We start from the raw sequence: 16,227 nt of genomic DNA on the forward strand, positions 1-16,227 counted from the left end.
AAATTGAATGTTTAATGTTTAATTGTGCACGCAACTTTAATGAACTGGTTGCACTGAACAATTGAATTCGGCAGAGTTAGTAGGTGCACCACCGATTGCATCACGTGAGTGTTAGTGTCCCATGTTGAATGAAAAATATAGTATCACACCACTGCAGTCATTAGCTGGTTACTGCACCTTTATTATGAAAACATGTTCAGGTGTAAGACTATACATGAATCTGTTTCGTAAAACGGAAATGATTTTTAATCATTTACGAAGCAGATTGGACAGATTTTTTTTTCTGGAAATAAAATAAGATTTGTTTGCAAGAAAGTTTGCGTCAAAGGTTATATGTATAACATATATTTTAGTAGAGGTATTACAATAACATACTTAAAAATCAAACCATCTAATGCTGACACTGTTTTGCCGTGAATAAGTTCTATGATAATTGTTTCATATAGCCTTTACCTGTGACACGTCAAAATTAACTGAAATTGTGGCCATCAATATCAATACTACTTATTGTAACTTTAAGCATTCATGCAAAACACACATACTACTAACACCAGCAAATTGGGTTTACATTTGATCCTTGAAAGATATCAGGAGATTACAGAAGGTTTATGAAGACTATAGAAACCTTTTTGAAGAAAAATTGAAGATGAGTGCTAAAATTTTATATGGAGCATAAACCGCTTCAGTACAGTTCTGAAAAATGCATGTTGCTACAATCTTTAATAGACTAATGGAATCCGAGGGCTTGTTAATTTATATGAATATTTCTTGAAAAATTTTCCAATAGTTTTATGCAATTTAGTGTGCCATATAAATTTTGAAAGTGTTTATATTCGTCATTCGTCAAACGTCATTTAGAGCGAGATGGCTCCGAAATGGAAATCTCATCGATTTCTCTTATAAAGACAATGAAAAGACATAAATACATCACTATATTAAACTCAAACCTGACCCGTAGTAAACAAAAACTCTTTATCCACACTCGATCCGTACGAGATAAAAACTAAAAATCTATTCTCGTACTGAGCGTTGAAGAATTCATTATCAGAAAAAGTTCATTTCATTATCACTCGATGATATTTCGATACTGAATTTTCACTGTGCTTCTGTTCGACACCGAAATAATTCGTTCAAGATTTAATTATTATATGCTCAGCAAGAATAGGGTGGTCAAAACGAATAACAATTTTTTTTTGCACATTCCAAATAATGGCTTGCAGTTGGTTGATTACACTGCACTGTTTAGATTAAACACATTAAAACGCTATTTAGCATGAATTTGATTTATAGAAGTAACAGGAGTGCAGCATTGTACATGTCGCTAACACACACCAGGCGCAGCGTTTGAATGGCGTTTGTTTGAATTGACGTAGACAAAGCCTGCACTTTTGTTACTTCTGCGTGTGACATTCAAGTTAAATAAAGTAAAATTTTTCAATCTGCTACATAACATGCGTATATGTTAATATTATTGGATGTTTTTATAGAAAATTTCACTCCAACACCACGATAATGCTGAATAAATTTCAAATACATCACCATCGATTTATCAACATAGCATCAGATTGCAAGAGCTAGAAATTTAGCATTTTTTTTAATTCCAATTACCATACGCGCCCTGAAAATTTTCAGAAAGGTTCTATTATGTTCATCGGCGAATTTATTCATCATGTTTTCTGTACACAGTTGATACATAACTGAGTGGAAACATATGCTAGAAATGAATGAGAAACTCACAGAAAAGATGATTTTTTGGAAAATGATACGCTCAGAGACAGGACTCGAGCCTGCGTTCTTATGCAATCCGTTACCATTTCGCCACCCTAAGCGGCTCTACCACACGACCGGGTTGGTAAAGCGTCCTTGTTTTCGAAGGAATTAAATTGAAAAAGTGATCTGCTCAAAATTGCCTCTAACACATGGATCAATAAGTCCCGAGACTAACAATGGAAACAACATTTTTTCTGCAAAATTTTTTTTTATTCATCAACATAATCACCTTTCAGGGTGATACAATGGTTCCAAAGTTTTTCCAATTTTTCAATACCATGTTTATTAAAAAAATTATCTTTCGCTTCAAAATAAGCTTCAGTTTTGAGCCGAATCTTTTTCCCTGGAGCATTTTTTTAAGATCAGCAAAGAGCCAGTAGTCACTGGGGGCTAAATCTGGCGAGTATGGGGGGTGGGGAAGCAGATCAAAGCCCAATTCGTTCAATTTCGCCATTGTTTTCATCGACTTGTGGCAGGGTGCATTTTGTTCCATCGAAAGCAATCGCGGCACCCACTTGGAAAAAAAACCTTTTTCATGCTCAATTTTTCATGAAGGATAGTAAATACACTTCCATATGATATCTGTGTCATCTCAGCCATCTCACGGAGCTTCCTTTTACGATCTTTCATTATAATTTTTGTCACTTCAATCACATTTTCCGGTGTAACGGCTTCCACAGGTCTACCCGAGTGTTCCGCGTCATTTGTGTCGGTACGACCACGTTTGAACTCGGCGAACCACCGACAAATCGTTGCTTTTGGACAAGAGTCCGGATAACATTTTACAATCCATTGTTTCTCGAAACTCGTTTTTTTCCATTTTTTTAAACCAACTGCAAAACGACTTTACTCCAACCTCGATAACTCAGCTGTTTCTGGTCGGATCGACTTAAAATTTTGACCCGTTTCAAGCAAAGGTTAGTACTCTAGAAAGACGTGGTTACTGGTTTACTACGAGCGCCATCTCTGCTTTAGTCTCGGGACTTATTGATCCATGTGTTATATCCAGTAGTTTACAATGAAGCCTCAATGTTCAAAACTTTTGATAATACCCAGTTAATAAAATTTCTTTGAGAAAAGCAATCAAAATCAACCAAACTAAAGTACCTTTTCTGAAAATTGATACATTTTTAAAACATAGGCTTTCAACACTATAATCATCACGTCTTACGTCGGGTGCCTTTGCAAAATTATCCTCTGGAAGAGCGATAAGTTTTTGAAGGTGAATATCGCTTGTTGTATCGAACGTACCAACTTAACGACGATGATTTCGAGGTAGTAAGTGACATTTTATTTGGGTTCTGGATGAAAGGTTATATTTTGTTCATTCTAGCCTGCGCAATTGACTCAGTAGGAAGTAAAGCAAGTGCATACAACGCACATCTCCGGCGTGTTGGGCTCGCGGAGAGCGGTCTCTGCACCTATGGCGACGATTATCAGGACATCGAGCATGTCGTGTGGTCGTGCGTAGAGTATCGTGACGCCAGGTCGAAGCTACTGGAATCCCTTAGGGCCCGAGGTAGACCGCCTAAGGTTCCGGTTCGGGATGTGTTGGCGAGTCGGGATAGCTTATATATGCTTCTCAAATACCAGTACCTTAAACACATTGATATACAAGTGTAATGTGTTATTCCTCGCTCAGAAAGTATAAACTCCACCTACAGGTTCGACACTAACATCCGCCCGATTCTCTCGATCCCCGTCCCTGTCCACCATCTTCATTGGAACTAACAAGATCTTTTTTTGTCACTAACTTTTTCGTTCCCCCTTCCCTCTCTCTTCACCATCTCGATGGCAACTAATTAGATCTCTGTCGTTTTCAGACATTTTGTTCCCACATCACCTTTTTACCCCGTTTCCACAATATTTACTTTTTTTCATTTTCTTCCGTAACATCACCATCATCGTCCACGGAAGACCGCTCCAGTCGAAAACCAGCATGCGGGCCACCTGCCGGGCCTTCGTAGCTTGGGGGTGTTTCCCGCGGACCCACACGGACCGAACGATGCGGCCAACATGGATATTCGCTAACGCTATATGGAAAACCCTCAGGCAATATTCAATTCACCGGCCACTGCCGATCGCCAGCTGAAAGCTGAATTGTCGAGAATCCGCTACCCCGATACTACATTACATAATGATACTATTCTAGTTTTAAGTTAGTCATAATTAAGATTAGTAAATACCCTTGGCATCTTAGAGCCTAAGCAGTGTGCCTAAAAATTATATTATAAAATTGAATAAAAAAAAAAGCAAGTGCATCCCCAAGCATCTCATTTCGGTTGGCTCAGAGCTCGGTTCCATTATCAAGAACTCAGTATCTGAATATAGTTACAGTTTCGAGTTCAGAACTTCGCATGGGAGTGGCAACCAATCGGTTCTTCTTGAGAGCAGTTTGAACACTTACATTTGGATTGTTCTCCTTATTAGCAATTCTATGAATTTTGTTTGTTTTAGCGATCAGCAATTTTTAATTTGTTTCTCATTATAGAACGATTTTGAGTTAGTTTATCAGTTAAATTCGCAGCTACCTCAAATTGAACAATTGTAAACCGTTTTCGGAAAATGATTCGGACAATGTTCAGATACATAATGCAAAGAGAAGCAAGCCAATGAGATGGAATTGCAGTTTCGTACGAAAGCACCAATTGGTTTTGATAACTACATAACATAAGTGAAGCGAGAACTGACTTCTTCCATTAGCTATCAAGTATCGTATTTTGACGTACACAAAAAATTAATGTCGATATCGCCAACGAGCAGAATCGAACTCCCGATCGAACTCCCCCTCGATTTTCGAGTATGGTTGAACCCGCTAGAGTGCGCCGGCATGCAAGTTTGACGGCACAGAGAAAATCGAAGCGATCTCCTCCGACCGGAGAAAGATCCGGTTAGGAAAATTGGTGTCCGTTGTGGAGTCCGCCAGCAGCTGTCGGTTCACCACCGAAACTCACGGTGGGCCTTTCCATTTTGGCGATCCGTTCACCAGGCGATGGCGGCTGTGGCTTTCGTCTATCAGTGAGGTGGGTGGCCATGGCCATGTGGCTGCTGCAGAACATCTCTCCGCCCGCGCTGCGGATGGAAAGTGAACAGTCGTCGTCGTCGTCGTCATCGTTTTGTGAAATGTTTCCTTCCATCGTGTGGAGTGTGGAGAAATTGAACGGCCCCGGCATGCACTGGCCACCAGACAACCTGTAAACATTGAAAAATGCGAAAAGAAAGTTCTGCGGCGATCGGAGCAAAAATTATGAGCTACGCATGCTAAACAATATCGAACGGCGATGAGGTGATTGATACTTCTTTATGATTTAATCGAGCATGAAATGCACCAAGAAACACGTGTTTGTAATTGAGCAGTTTACATGAAAATAACCAGGCAGCGGAGGTGCAAGGTGGAAGCGGAATTCTTGGAGGAAATTCCTAAGGAAAACGTTGCTCCGGCTGAAGGCGATGCGTTAAGCGACTTCAGTTATGCTGCTGCTGCTGTTGAGCCTCGGAGCGCCAAACGCGAGGTAGCAATTTAATTTCGAACGTGAGCGATTTGAAAGAAAAAAAAAATGAATAAGATTTTTTTTGCATAAAGTTAGCAGCGATCGTGGAAAAGTTGAACGATTGAAAAATAATTTACGGCCACAATTGCGGGCACTTGCCTACTTCCTGCTTGTCTCGGCCATTGCTCCTTGAAGCCCAACGCATAAAATAATTTTATTTATAAAACCGTGCAAAGTTCATTGCACTTTGCTGGCTTTACCTTTCTTTTACCACATCCAAGCCTGGCGAAAGACCCACGCCTAAGCCAGACCAAGATTACTTACGTTAACGTTTTAAAACTTGTCCGGCCCCGACAACGGACAAGCAACACTTGACACAGTGTAGTTTGAAGATAACTGCTTCCTATGAGATGGGAGCTAGTCTTCGTAGTCGTAGAAAAAATGGGTGAGGGATTAGAGAAGTGACACCATATGAGGATCATTCGATCGCCATAGGTTAGTGAGTGGTGCGTTTTACCCACGAACATGTTTGTAGCGGCACAAGATGACGAAAGTTTCAATACTTTCGAGTTTCAAAGGTGTGCTTCGCTGACTGCACACGACCTTAACGGTTCGAAGGGTAAGGAGCAACTACTCTAATGGGGGTTTTTAGAAAAGATTGAATTGGAACATCCTACCGGCCGACAGAGTCGGGAAAGCGAAGAAGCTGCTGGAGATCACTCAACTAATTTCGCTCTGGAACCTTAACCTAGTCCGTATCGATAATGAGCTGCAGCTACAAAAGGAAAAAAAAACGATCAGTGCAGAAACAGTAGTCGAAAGGAGATGAGAAACATAACCAGGAAGGCAGAAATGTATTACCGATCGATCGCGATCTCGTACAAACGAGCTTCAATTAAAGAGAGAGAGAGAGAGATGGAAATAAGGTGAAAAGCGGGATTTTTCACCACTTGCACGTGAATTAAAAACAACACCGGCTCGGTGCTTCGCAGTCGATTTGCGAGGAAAACAACTTTCGGCATCGAGGTGAAATGAAAAGATACCTGATTTACGATGTTTTCAAAGTCGACTAAGCCGACGTCGATGTTGATGGCAAGAGAGATGTTTATCCGTAACATGATGATAAATTACAGTCGCAAGTGAACAATTCAGTTTGAGTCTTTTTTAAGATTATGCTGAGATAAATAATATTTATAATGATAATAAAAACATTAATTGAAATCTAATCACAAAGCTGCAGATTAAAAATATGTTACCCCTCATTCAAACGCACCATTCAACCGCTGTGTCTGTTGTGTGTTCGAGACATGCAACATTCTGCGCTTCTGTTACTTTTATGAATCAAATTCATGTTAAATAACGTTTTATTGTGTTGATTCTAAGTAGTGCATGGGTATAAATCAACCATTTGGAATCAAAACAAAGCCATTTGTCGCTATAATCACTGTTTGGTATGGATTTTTTTTTCACTAATTTTGCTTTGCGAATTGTTATTGCATAGTGTAAGTAATTATCGTTATCAATATGATAACGATGCAAATTTTCATTGTTTCATTTTCATAAAACCTTCAACTAGCATTCATAGTATTTATTTTATTGCGACTTAAAAAATAGATGGCGAAATTGAACACGGCGTGCATTAAACGAGAACATGTGTTGAAACAACAGAAACCGTGCCGTACCAAAACCGGTTCTAGTTCTTATTACCAAAGTGTCAAAGGATCATTCCTGTATTTTATAAATTGACAATTTTCACCAATTTGAGCACCCTCACGCATACAAAATTGGGCGTCATACAAAAATTACGTCACGCGAAATTTTGATAAATTTAATCACCCCCTTCCTCCCCTGTCACAATTATTAATTTTAATTTTGAAGCCCCCTATGAAGAATTATGTATAATATTACATATTGCCCATTGGTTTTGTTACCATAAAAACCGTTACACCGGTTTACAAATGACGGTCTAAAACTTAATATATTTAATATTTTTCCCAAAAACTGCAGAATTTTCTTGACAAAATATCCACGAATTATTTCAAATATGGAACCCGAAGTAAAGCTACATATTTTTGGCGACTTCAATCAACGTAATGCGGACTTCATTTCTGACATTGAAAATGAATCAATCTTACTCCCAGTCGTTGGAGAAAACGAAACATTGCACTACTTTTTCGACAAAATTTCTAATTTTGGCCTACATCAAGTAAACTCCGTAAAAAATCAACAAAATGCATATTTAGACCTTCTTTTCACAAATTGCACAGAAGACTTTTGTGTGAACGCATCAAACCTGCCATTATGGAAAAATGAAGCATTTCACACCGCAATTGAATATTCATTATTTACACACAATGCATCCCTTCCCTACGACTTGGAATATGAGGAAGTGCCGGAATACAATAAAATTGACTTTGAAGAAGTCAAGTGTAGACTAAGTACAATAAATTGGCGGACCATACTGAGTACAGAAGGAAATGTCGACGTCGAAGTAAACAAATTCTATCACATTATAAACAAAATATTATCCGAAACTTTGCCCATGAAAAGAAGAAGAAAAAATCATAACAGCAAATTACCTGTATGGTTCAATTCACAACTAAAACATTTGAAAAATAGGAAACAAAAAGCACACAAAACTTACAAACAAGAAAAAAGTGACGCTCATCTTCAAAATTACTTAAATCTATGCAATCAACTCAAAATAGCCATTAACACAGCACACGAAGAATACAACCGCAAAATTGAAAACGAAATAAAGACTTGCCCTAAGAACTTTTTTAACTACACAAAAACTAAACTAAAAAGCAACAATTTTCCATCTCAAATGCACCTCGACGAACATGTAGGGAAAAATAGTACAGAAATCTGCAATCAATTTGCAAATTTTTTCCAAGAAGTATATACATCTTATTCAGAAACTGACCGTGACCGTGAATACTTCTCTTTCATACCTGCATTTTCCAACTCCATCTCTGTAAACTATCTATCAGAACATGACATTTCGACAGCACTGAAAAACTTAGACGCCTCAAAAGGGCCTGGACCTGACAGTATACCACCAATATTTTTAAAAAATCTTGCTGAAGAACTTACACTACCACTACAACTACTTTTTAACTTATCACTTAATAAATGTACTTTTCCTAAAGCATGGAAATCTTCCTTTCTTGTACTAATATTTAAATCTGGTGCAAAATCTAACATTCGGAACTACCGTGGAATAGCCATTATCTCATGCATTCCAAAATTATTTGAAAAAATTGTAAACGAAAAACTTTTTCATCAACTTAAAAATGTAATAACAAACAAACAACATGGCTTTTTTAAAGGCCGCTCAACTACAACAAATCTTTTAGAATTTATGACATTCACTCTGAATGCAATGGACGCCGGCAACTACGTAGAAACTCTTTACACTGACTTTAGCAAAGCCTTCGACCGTATTGACATACCATTACTTCTACACAAACTACAAAAATATGGCATAAAACATACTCTTCTGGAATGGCTCAAATCATACTTAACGAATCGTGTACAGGTAGTCCGCTTCCAAAACATTCTGTCTGAACCAATTAATGTAACTTCTGGCGTACCTCAGGGTTCTCACTTAGGGCCTCTCCTTTTCATTTTACATATAAACGACATTTCCTTCATACTCAAAAATCTGAAAGTGCTTATATATGCAGACGACATGAAACTCTTCATGGAAATTAAAAAGATCAACGACGCTGTAATATTCCAGAACGAAATCAATCTATTCCACATTTGGTGCTGCAAAAGTCTACTCCAACTCAATGTAAAAAAATGTAACTCAATAACTTTCAGTAGGAAAAATTAAACTATACCCACAAACATACACCTAGGAAATCAACTTGTAGAAAAATGTAAAATTGTAAGAGATTTAGGCGTAATCTTAGACTCCAAGCTCACTTTTGTGGAACACTACAATACCATAAACAATAAAGCTAATAGCATGCTGGGCTTTATTAAACGCTTCAGTCATAACTTTCAGGACCCATACACAATTAAATTATTATACAGTACATATGTCAGACCTATTTTGGAATATTGCAGCCTAGTATGGAATCCATATAATATTATTCACGAAGAACGCATCGAATCTATTCAAAAACAATTTCTTTTATATGCACTTCGTAAATTAAACTGGACAGCATTTCCTCTACCATCATATGAAGCACGCTGCATGCTCATCAATATACAAACACTTAAAGAACGCCGCGACCTTGCAATGCTTTATTTTATCAGCGACATTATTTCTCAACGCATTCAATCACCTTCTTTATTATCGCAACTAAATTTTTATACACCTAGCCGTCAATTACGAACCAGGAAATTATTTTTAGAAAGAAACACTAGAACAAATTATGCAAAATACAGTCCAGTCAATCGAATAATGCGCCATTACAATCAATACTGCGAACATATTGACCTTACTATGTCAAAAAATCAAATCAAATCTCAGCTTTGTCGTAGAAATAATGCGTAGTATGTAAGTGAACATTGTAAACAATTTATATGTAGTCTACATTTGCTTGACGAAATAAATAAATAAAATAAGTTGTACTGAATAAGCGGATTCGGTCAAAAGTTCAAAATTAATCAATAACTTTTATTTTAAAGAAAATCGAAAAAAACACGGAGACTGCGAAAACTTGAAATTTTCAAATAAATTATAAATCAAAATCAACAAGGCGGGTGGATAATGTCAGAGACATAACTGGATGTCGAGAATACGGAAACAATTGACGTGTTCCTTAACACTTCCGAATATCAATTAGTTGATCAATTGTATGAATTATGCAAGCATTCCCCTTTTTCACATTTTCGCAAAAAATAAAAAAAGCTTCACTTGATCTCGATTACTGTGAATTTCACACAGCGAAAAGTGCACAAATCTACTCAAACAGTTTTAGATTTGTACTAAAACTGAGGTTATTTACCTTCGATTTGCGAAGAAGAAATCCTAATTGTTCTTTAGAAAAATTTTAGTTGTCCTCTTTTCGTTGTTTTTCACCAATGCAAACGACTAGCATCTGAGACGTAATCACTCTTGTCGGAAACGAAACTAGCTTTGCAAATGACACACACACAAATGACTCGCAGTGGTGATAGAATCCAAACTGATCCAATTATTGTTAAGAGGTTTCTTTTTACGTGATTTCGTTTGTAGCTTTTTCACTAATAGGCGGTCCTAACGGCTATAAAAAAGCAGCATATAGAATTTTAATTTCGATTATTTCATTTCGGATTTGAATTTCAAGGAAAAGAAACTATCAGAATGCTGTACGGGGTTCATTCCTGCCTTTCAGAAGGACCAAATTGTGGAACTCACTACAATATTAAGCACTGTTCGGAACACTTTTCTCGAATGATTTGTTGTACAGGAGCAGATTTTTTGTTCTCTTCCTCAGAACGCGTTCTGATTGGCTGGTGTTGACATGGGTCAAATGAGACAGGTTTTTCAATAGTGTACTATTGAAATACTTCAATGCTTTCTCTTTACACGCTCAAGTAGAACAAATTCGATTCTATTGGTAGTTAGATTATAAAAATCCTTTCACAAATCACTGAGCTATGAGATTTGAAAATACAATAAAGGCAAACGCGTCTTTTGAATTATCCTCTTTGATACTCGTTTATGCCAAACATTTCAGAAAAGTTTAATTTAGAATTATTCTAAATTATGTCACACAACTGAAAATTTTATCATAAAATTGTGATCATATTTCCAGTGGCATGTAGCAAAAATTATGTTGATTCGTTAGATACAACAAGAGATATTCACGATCAAAAACTTATCACTCTCTCAGAGGGTAAATTTTGAAAAGGCACCCCATAGTGAAGTAAGTCGTATTCACGACAAAAAAAAACATACATCACCCATTCTTGGATATGTTATGTAAAAATGTTTTAGCTTTCAGAAAAAAATATAATATGACGTAGTGTCCATTGTTCGCAAACCATGAAAACCGTTTAAAAGTTAAACAATTGACAACACAAAACTAAAATTTTACAATATTTGAATATGTTTCCTAAAAACTACAGGCCAAAAATTGGAAGAACCGGCTGAGTAGTTCAAAAGCAATGATTAAAAAAAGTTCTTTTTTGAAGAAAATCGAAAAAATCGATGAGTTATTTGTAATTATCTCTTATTGCTAGAACTTTTCTTAAAAATTCTTGAACATATTTCAGATGGAATGGAGCAAAACCGGTGTGTGCACAATTCCATTATAAATTTGAAACAACATTTTATGGCAGTCGTAAAAACTAACCATGTTTAACCATCACCCGGGGTGCGATAAGTGAGAAATATTCAATTTCATGTGTTTTTTCATAAATGATGGCAAACACAAGTACAAATCCCATAAACCTGACTGATGAATTTTTCTAGTTTGCAGAAATTGTTAGTTTGTGGGCACATAGAATTGATTCGGAACTAATAGTTTCCCATTTCCTGCTGCGGAAGCACCAAAGGTAGTGAAGAAAGACTCCAAAAGTAGAGCTCACTTCGATTTCTCAGAGATGCTTGACACGATTTTCATAAAACTTTAGCATCGAAAGTGTTTCAATACTACAAAATGAAACGCAGATTTTTTTTCTCAGAGATGGTTTGGTCGATTTTCATGAACTTTGGTTTGAGTAGAGGGTGTAATAATCCCAAATGAAATTCTTGAATTTCATTCGGATCCGACTTCCGGTTTTGGAACGAAAGGGTTAAGTGTTAAAAAATTTTAGAACGCTACGTAAAGCGACGAAGCAAAAGAGGGAGAATTTCTATTCAATTAGATTCAAAACTAGGTCCATTTGTTGCTTGTGATACGAACCAACTTATTCTGTTCTGGTCCTCGAAATTAGATTTCGGAAGTATTGGAAATTGTGTTCAAAAACTGCAAAAAGATCTACCTTACTCTTCTTCTAGATGGCCAAATCAATTTTCACAAACTTACAGAATCCCTGAATTTGTTGTGGATGATACTTCCAGTAACGGAACTGAAGGGTGTTTTGGTTCGTGAATTTTTCTAAGTTACGTTCGTACAAACTTTTCTGTTTCTATTCAATGAACAGTTGTTTGCCGAGCTCCACAGTAATATTTATGATGGTATGAGTAATCTGAGAAAGGCATCATTGCACCACTAGATTTTTTTTATTTAAGAGATTTCAGCCGTTTTTTCACACCTTTTGTTTGAGTGAATTCTCAAATACGAAATCGCAAAACTTTCTAAAGAATTCGTTATTTTCAGTTCTTTGCACGGAACGACCGAAATTAGCTCCCTAATTCGTATGACTGTTTTTGAATTAGTTGATTTTAACAAAAAAAATTCCAAAATAACTATGAAATTAGTTAATATTGAGAATTTACTTTGCTGGAAAAAAAACTCTTATTTTTAGCGAATGTGTTTAGTTGGCGAACATCCTGGACAAAAACCAGAAATATTTCAATCCAACACGAAATTCTCATTGACAACTAATTTTGTTATTGAAATCAAAAAAAAAATTTCCTTTTATCTATCACCATCATTACTAAAGGACAGCACAAAGAAAACAAAAATGAAATTGGTTTTTATTAACAAGTTTATTAGCCAAAAACTCATGAGAAGTGTCAAAGCAAAACAATCCATTAAAAAGGTAAAAAGCTAAAAAGGACAGTCTTGCTGAAACTGCTTGCAAATTGTTTTGATGTTTTTCGCATGTGTTACAATATATCCATATTTAAATTTCTAAACCTATATGTAAAAATGCCGTAAACTCTTAGTGGAAAGTGTATTTATTCAGAATTTGTGCGCATTTGAAGCGATTGTGCGAAATAATGTTTTTACGCGGAACAGTAAAGTGAGTCTCGAATGTTGCACTCTAATTGTATATGTCAAATGATGTTTTTTGAATCTTCCAACCTTCCGGGCTACGCCGTCCGGTGTATTACTTGTTTTCGGTTTTTGTTTTCCGAGTGCTCAAAGTTTTCAGTGAGAGAGTCGATTTCGCGAAGTCGAATGAAGAAAGCAGCGATTCAGAAGACAAATTTTCAAAAAGTAGTTTATGTTTTGCTTATGTCTTTTTCTCCAATACAACATCGTATTTATACCTGCCAATATAGAAAAGACTACCGCGACTGAAATATTTTTCGGTAGCAGTGTGTCATCTAGTGGCTAGTAGTCATTACGGTGTTAACGTTTTTTTCGGTGACAGAGCGCCATATAGCTGCAAATTGCAGAAGCCAATTCAACCATTTATGTTGGTTGAAAACAACGTTTTATTTCTCTAATTCAACTAAAAAATTAGTTGAATGGAAATGAAGTGTGCTTTAGCTAAGAAATGACAGCACGTTTAATTGGTGAATTCAACTAAAAAAATAGCCGTTTCAACAAATATTTTAATATTATTAGGGGAATCAGAAATAGAAAACCTAAATTAGCAAAAGTAAGATTTTTTTAGTTGTCTAAAAAAATAAATAACTAAAATTAGAAAATCAACTAATTTTTTCGCCAAAATGCTGAATTCGGTCTATCCGTGTGACTATTTTTATTTACTGTGAATAAAAAAATTTGCTTATTTCCACCCCTGATTTAAAGGTTATGCAATCATCGCACTTTTTTCGAATTTGAATTTTTTTAAAATATAATTCAATTTGCCTGCAACATATTTCAATATTCTCTAAGAATCAACAAAATCTTTAACATCCTTGAAAATAGCTTGAAGTCTGTCTTTTGGTAAAATTCGACATCGACACCGAAAAAAATTGGCATCGCAGGAAAGAATGACGATACCAAATGTAAGTGTATCATCGGTAGCATTCTTGGAAAAGAGGTTTAAACTTTCTTCTTCAACTAAAAAGCAACGAAATTGTCGAAAAAATGCCTCGTTTGACAAGCAATCTGTAGCACCGGGGAAAATGCGACCATTCCTGAAAAGCCATGTCTCACGACAAAACATACATAAAGCAAAGCCTTGGTATTACATTCCTATAGTGGAATTTGACCTTCTGTTTCAACAGACTTCGCAGCCGATTCAGAGTGTACAGAATCATTGCATGGCTGGTGCTACGCTTCTACTGACACTACGAATCCTTCCAGGTCGGGGCTCGAACATACGACAACTGGCCTTATGCATTGAACCGCCAACCCGGGACAAAACATACATCCAACGTTTAAAATTCAAATATAATATACCGGGTAATCTACGGAAACTTTTAAATGCACAATTTCGAGATGCATATTGAATCAATTGATACAACAACTGAACGCATCGAATGTAAAATTAATTAATCCGTTTATCGTTAGTATTATATCTTTATGCATCGTTGCTATCGTCCAATTCACGCATCAGAAATGAATTAATATCCGATATTACGCCACCTGTACTTTCCAAAATCCGCATATAAATTCTGTTTCGAAAAACCATTTAAGCCCATTAGTAAACTATCCGGAACATCCCGTGGCGATGAAAATGAAATTATTTTCCCCCATGAACAACAAAGAAAAAACCACACATAAAAGTGCAATGTTGCGGTTAGTCCTCGCGACTCTCGGAAACAGTCGTGGAAAGCTGATTTTTCCCTTTCTGATAAGCTCATGCGTATGCACATGTATAAACAATACTCGGACCGCAACCCCCGCATTTCTCCGGGTAACCAACCGACCGACCGACCGACGAAAGCAACGGTGAAGGTGAAGGCGCAAACGGCTTCCATCAATCATCAAGTCTTGTATTTGTTTCGCTTCTTCACGTTCGAGCTGATTCGTGTCGAATCGATGGGCAGCGCAAATTCATTGTTATTATTGTAACACAAATCCGCATAGCTGAAGCTAAAGGAAAAGTATGGTATGAAAGAAGAAGAAAAAATCCACTGATTTTTACAGATTAGTTACGACAAACAGCAAAGTGCGAGCAGAGCTTTGTTCCTTCATCAATTGGCACTCGGCAGTCTCCATCCGTTTTTCGCGAACCCAAACTCGCACTCGCACCCCATTTCAGCATCGCACACTGAAAAACCGAAACATTTCACCTCCAATTGACACATTTTCACTGATGGTTCGACATCCGATTTCGGGCATGGGCATGAGAGGAAGGCTCCACACTATTTTTTTGGCACAGTTTTGATTATTCCATTTCGTTTCCAGCACTACAAAGCTTTCTTGTCGAGTTTCGCTGCGTCCCAAAATCCCACGATTATCTTCGAAAAACAATAAAACATTTATTTGCCCACGGGTAGCTTTCTTTTGCGACGGCAGCATATTAGTTCCCAAATTCTCCTTCGATACATGGACACTTTCTCAGCTCTCGATAACGGTCATTTAAAGATCGATCGTCAGTTTCCGAACAATACCTTGCACCTTGTTTCACACGCGTTCAAGTCTTCCTCACGGTTCCACAATTTCAAAAGGGGGCGGAGGAATCAGTTCACATCACGGCTACGAAAGAAAAACGCCCGTTGAGAGGTACAGAGAGAAAAAAAACACTTGCGGTTCCGTTCGAGTCTCGATGATGACTGAGCTACCGTGCGATTGCCTTCGGAAGTTGTAGGCACCCGGGCGGCGATGGTGCGATCTTCGGAAGTTGCTGGAGCAGCGCAACCTCAACCTTGCCCTGGGGGTCTGACGCTGCTGAAGAGTGGCCTCGAGAGTGCCGGTGGTGTGCTTTGATGAGAGTGAGTAACTGCGCTCTGCTTGCTGTTGGTGTGAGAACTATGGAGAGGAAATGAAAAGGCCATAGCCTACTCTGCTGCTGGATTACTGAACGATGATGATTTCACGAGAATCTGTCAACGGTGCGCATGTGAGGGAAAGAGTGCAGGTCACTGATCTGAACGAAACGTCCATGACCTAGAGAATGGAGGATGTTTAGGGAAAGCAATCAATTCGGAATAAGAGGACCAGTCAAAACTAGTTGAATATTGGTCAATTACTTCAATGGTGGGTGAGAGATACCGGATTTCAATTTTATTCAA

General features: G+C 37.3%; 1 protein-coding gene across 3 annotated transcripts in view; it reads right to left on the minus strand.

Annotated features, from left to right (window-relative positions):
- LOC131435561 (neurotrophin 1) overlaps positions 1 to 15,755 on the minus strand; it is a 64,377-nt gene extending 48,622 nt beyond the window's left edge. For 2 of the 3 annotated variants that reach the window (XM_058603580.1, XM_058603578.1), the window contains exon 1: positions 15,607 to 15,755. The gene's annotated coding sequence lies outside the window, so the exon portion shown is untranslated. The remainder of the gene's footprint in view (positions 1 to 15,606) is intronic. The other variant, XM_058603579.1, reaches the window with a different exon arrangement.
- Positions 15,756 to 16,227: the final 472 nt, after the last annotated feature.

This window comes from Malaya genurostris, chromosome 3 (genome assembly GCF_030247185.1).
Source record: "Malaya genurostris strain Urasoe2022 chromosome 3, Malgen_1.1, whole genome shotgun sequence".
NCBI lineage: Eukaryota > Metazoa > Arthropoda > Insecta > Diptera > Culicidae > Malaya > Malaya genurostris.